The sequence below is a fragment of the Gossypium raimondii genome, chromosome 2, assembly GCF_025698545.1.
Source record: "Gossypium raimondii isolate GPD5lz chromosome 2, ASM2569854v1, whole genome shotgun sequence".
Taxonomy (NCBI): Eukaryota; Viridiplantae; Streptophyta; class Magnoliopsida; order Malvales; family Malvaceae; genus Gossypium; species Gossypium raimondii.
In genome coordinates, this window is record NC_068566.1 from 30,428,164 (window position 1) to 30,434,163 (window position 6,000).

Genomic DNA, 6,000 nt, shown 5'->3' on the forward strand with positions numbered 1-6,000 from the left:
ATAGGAGGCTTACCAATTCTAATAAGTTATGTACCTTGAGGCATATATATCGAGAACCGGCTGAGAAACAAAAGAGGGTGGAGGTTGTTGTATAGCTAAGTTTGTTCTTACATATTCAGTAAACCATTCATTCATCATTTAGAAGAAGTCTTCTTTAGCCTCTCCTTCTAGACCCTCAGATAGGGGCCTTCTACTACTCGAAGCTGCTCTTTGTACAGAAGCTTGAGCATTACTTTCAGCTTCTTCGGAATCAGCTCGGTTGGATGACATTGCTATATGAAAAACATGTTTTAAAATGGTCAGGAGATATCACACTATCACAGGTTATATAATGGAATGTATAGTAGACTCGTATATGTTACGTTAGTCTGAGAATTGACTAAACCGTAGCTCTAATACCAATAACTGTAACACCCCTAACCCGTATTTGTTGTTAGAACAGGGTTACAAAGCAATACTAGAATTTACAGATAAAATAAATAGATCTTTCACATCATATAGTATTCATATCAGAAGTTAATCATAAAGACCCTTACACAAGCCATTGAGGCCCAAAACATACATTAGAAACAAGTCGGGACTAAACCGAGTACTCAGAAATTTTTTTGAAAAATATCAAAATTTTTCTAACGTGTAGGGTAGGGGACACAAGCCTGTGTGGCTCACACGGTCAAGAGACACGCCTATGTCTCTGGCCGTTGGACATTCGAAATAGGGACACACAGCCGTGTCCTAGCCCGTGTCCAATTTTGGGAGCTCTCTGACTTAGGCCACACGGCCAAGTCACACGCCCATGTATTAGGCCGTGTGAGCATATTAACTTGCATTAATAAGGTGCAGGGGTTACACGACCAAGTCACACGCCTGTGTGCTAGGTCGTGTGAATAATTTGAGCATTCTGTTTTGCAATTTATAAGATGCAGGGGACACACAGCCAAACCACACGCCTGTGTGTTAGGCCGTGTGACCAATTTTGAGTATACTGACTTGTACAAATTTTAAAATACAAGGGACACATGGTCGTGTCACTTGGCCGTGTGTCACACACGGCTGAGACACACGCTCGTGTCCTTGCCCATGTGTACAAAGTAGACCATTTTTCTAGCCACATTTCTCACCCAATTTGTCTTCTACCTACACTAACACTTTAATGCATCAATTTAGCCACAACAAGCATTCAAATCAAGCCAAACCAAGATTTTTGCATGACATATCATCATATATGACCAAGTATCCTTGCTTATCAAATGGATCAATTACATATATAAACATGTTTGTACCAAATATACCAAATCAAATCATGCCTTAATATGCCTATTAGTTAACCATCATTCACTCATACCAAAAGTCACATCAACCATAATAAGACCATATACTTATATACACATCAAAACATGTACATCACAAGCCATTCCAGTAGCTAATTACAACCAAAACATTTACATGCCAATATTGGCTAATTAACCTATACATGCCATTATAACCAAAATTAATTTACTATTTATACCGAAATGAGCCATAGATAGTGTGAGATATCTCCACCAAGCTTCCAACCCAATGAGCTTCTGAATTACTATAAAGCAGGGAAATAAAACAGAGTAAGCTTTAAAGCTTAGTAAGTTCATATAACATGGAATTTAACTTACCATTTGTTCACATTTAAGGTAAGCAAACTAAATATGCTCAAACCAATTTGGCCAAATTCCTAAACACATATCCTCATCAAGCATATTAGTCATGAAATTCATATAATAACTCATATTCACAAATGTACATTGTCATCAGGCAAGTTTCATACACATGTATCTTTCATCACATTTTTCAACATAACAAGTAACATCATTTTCATGTATTTTAGGCATATACAGGTAATAATTCATTTCATAGTCATATTGTTTCATATCAAAATTTTTCCCGTTGAATCATTTAAAATATCGATGGATACACGGGTAGTACACACTAAATGTACAAAATTGTAATTCGTTAATTCATATTCAGGAATGCTCATGTGAGCATATAAACGGGTAGCTCTTTCAAGCCAAAATCGAGAAGCTCATGCAAGCCAATATCAGGAAGCTCCGGAGAGCCATAAACGGGAAGCTCATTAGAGAGCCTTAAATAAGGAAGCTCGTTAGAGCCATATGTCGGGATGCTTATAAGAGCTAAATGACGGGAAGTTCATGAAAGCCAAATATCGAGAAGCTCAAGAGAGCCAATATCAGGATGCTCAGAAGAGCTAATAACGGGACGCTCTTGCGAGCTGCGATGTGTCCGCGACAAATGTAGGACCACAACCAATCGGGAACCCTTAATGACAATGTTATTTGTATCCATCAAATTTCTTGAGTTCAAATGGAACTTAACACTTGTCAAACATTATCGGATATGTGATTCATACTTATACATGACAATTTTATACAGTTCACGTACATAACATTCAATTCAAACATACAAATATACAATTGAATTAGATGAACTTACCTCGACAAATATTCCTAGACTTGTAAGCTACTACTCAGATACTTTTTCTTTTCCTTGTTCTAACTCCGTATTTGGCCTATCCAGATCTATACGAATGAATTTAGCTCAGTTTAATACAAGTTCACATTCAATTCAATCCAATACACATCTTTGGAAAAACTACTACTTTCTCACATAGTTTTAATTAATTACGATTTTGTCCCTAGGCTCGAAAATGAAATTCCTTATTCCAAGCCTAGCCAATTTTCATATGTCACAATAGCAGCCCATGTATTTCATAAATTTTAAAATTTTACCATGAATTTTCCATCTTTACAATTTAGTCCATAAATCATAATTTCATCAAAATTCTCTTTACAAAAGTTGTTTATCTATCAACAACCTTTCATTTTCTACCATAAAACATCATAATTCCACTATATTTATCCATGGAAAAACCCTAATAATTTTATAGTTTTACAAATTAATCCACGAGATTGATAAATTAAGCTATTACGATCTTGGAAACATAAAAATCATTAAAAAGCGGACAAGAATTCATACCTAATTAAGCCAAAATAACTTTCATGAACTCAACACCTATAAATAGGGTTTCCATGTCTTTTATTTAGGAAAGATGATGAAAAATGATGATATTTGATTTTTTTTTCTTTTATTTAATATTACCTCAATCATTGATTTCCAAAATTAACCTTAATAATTTGCTAAATTCCATTGATGACTAATCATCCCTATCTACTAACTCCTCTAAATGGTCTATTTGCCATATAAGAACCTCCAATTTTGAGTTTCATAGCTATTTGATCCCTTTAGCTACTAGAATTCAACGTTTGCACTTTATGCAATTTGGTCCTTTTTATCAAATTAAACATGTAATTGGTAAAATTTCTTAACGAAATTTTCATACGATATTTTTATCATACTGTAGACTATAAAATAATATTAAAATAAATTTTCTTTTGGCCTCGAATTTGTGGTCTCGAAATCACTGTTCTAATTTCACTGAAAACGGGCTGTTACAATTCTTGTACCACGAATTGCTTCTAATGTGGGCTCAAACCAATTGAATCAAAACACTGAACTAGAAAAAGTATTGTTTCCTTTTGGGGTGAAAACGAAAATTCTCTCTTCTTTAATAAAAATTGATAGAATTGTTATTTTAGAAAAATATATTTAATAGTTGAGAAACAATTCTCTCTAATTTTCGGCAGAGTAACAATCTCTTAAAGTTGTGTAAATAGTTCTACTGGTGCCATCTATTTATAGGGAGAGAAGGTAGAACCCTTGTTAAATTGTAGAGGTCTATTTCAAATAGAAAAACAACTTCCTAGTCCAACTAGGAGAGGGAGATGGGTTAATAAGATGTGCTTCCCCTCAAATGTATTATGATGGGGATTTGGGCCTTTTATTTTATTCGTCCCAATTATATGTGCTTTCTGGAATTTTAACCCAACAATTTATAATTTAATCCAACCCAATACATATTTTTTTTCTATTTTCTAAAATAAACATTAATTTTCCAATTAAATAATTTTTTATCCCAATTTTACCCTTGGTAAAATTATGATGCCCCTAGTAAAATTTCCAAGAAAATATATTCAATATTTTACAACTCAACTTGTTCACTATTACTGAATGATTTATTTTCATTTTCAAGCTTTAAAACTGCTCAAAAACATAAACTCATTCTTCTGATCATTTCTGAGTAATCCATGTACATTTGCAAATGAATCATTTCTCATTTTCATTTTCATTTCCATTTTTGAGAAAACCACATTCATTTTCAAATGATTCCATTTCTCCATTTCGGAGAAAACCATAATCATTTCTAAATGTTTTTCATTTCTTTATTTCTATTCATTCTGTTCATTTTCTATTCAACACACAATTCATTTATAGTTTCATCGAGCTAGCAAAGGGACCGATTGGACATACGTAATTAGGGCTCAAATGATTTTATAATTAAGTTTTGGCTTTTCACATATTAATTATAAGCTCATTTAGTCACGAAGTCATTCCACTATAGTATCATGATTGAGCTCTCCCTAATGACATTCGATTATGAAAGCTTCTACTCAGTGCTCGTCCAATGACCTGGTCATAAGTGTGTTACCCTCATAAGATATCCTTGATCTTTTTGGCATAATATTCACTCTTCCAATATGATCCTATTTTATCTCATGGTAACCATTACATCTTCCTTAATGAAAAGTTAATCACTATCAAATAGTGATCAAGTCATTCATTACAAAGATGAACAACTCGTAGCCACAATTACTTTTTATCAACCATGTAATGCTAATGAGAGAATATCATTTACACATCTCTTGTAACAGCCAGTTTTTAGTTAAATTAAAATAGTGGTTTTGAGACCACAAATTTGACATGAAAATATTTATTTTATTTTTATTTTATTTTTTATGGGACTATATTAGGTTTGTGTTAAAATTTCTTCAAGAAATTTTGACGTTTGCATGCTTAATTAAGTCAAAAGGACTAAATCGTAAAAGGTGTAAAAGTAGAGTTCTAGTAGCTAAAGGAAACTAATGGCTATAGACCTTAACATAAGAGTACTTAGGTGGTAATTATACCATTTTTGTGTTACTGGACATTTATGAGTTTGGTTCTATGGAAATTATTAAAGTTTTTTAAGGGTATAAAGGTAAATAGGTAATTAAGGTTAAAATTAATAAAATAAAATCCATCTTATTTCATTCATCTTCTTCTTCCATTGAAATTGAAGAAGAAAGAACACATTTAGGGATTTGAAGCATTTGGTTCAATCTCTAGCTTGCATGTAAGTGATTTTTGTCCCGTTTTTAATGATTTTTATGTTTTTGGGATCGTTGTAGCTTAATCTAGCTAGAAAAGGGACTAATTTGCAAAATTTTTAAAGTTTTAGGGTTTTTCCATGAATGTATTAATGTGATTTTTTATGTTTGATGCAAGAAAATGAATCTTTGTTGATAAATAAACAACTTTTGTAAAGTGATTTTTGTTGAAAATGTCAATTAGTGATTTGTTTGTAAAATGTGTAAAATACATGGTGAAATTGTAAAATAATGATTTGTATGAGTTGCTATGGGATTAAATTGAATTCGGCTAGCATAGTAAGATCAAGTTAGACCTCGTACAAATTTAGATTGGGGTAAAATAATAGGGGCAAAATCATAATTTTGCAAATGTATGAATGTTAGACTGAATTGGATAGAATGAATATTAAATAGATTGAATTTATCTATTTAGATCAAGTTAGACCTCATACAAATTTAGATTGGGGTAAAGATAAAGCTTCGGATTAGTCGACTCTATTTCTACGCCTTTATCGTCGAAGTAAGTTCGTGTAATTGTATAATCTTTTAATGTTATCTTTTGAGATATATGTAAATTGTTGATTATTATGTAATTCATCATGTCATGAAACGATGTAAATCCAACAATGTCACGACGATTACCGAGCCTCGTTTGAACCTTAGGAATTCATAAGATACAAATAACATGTCATTAGGGTTTTCATAT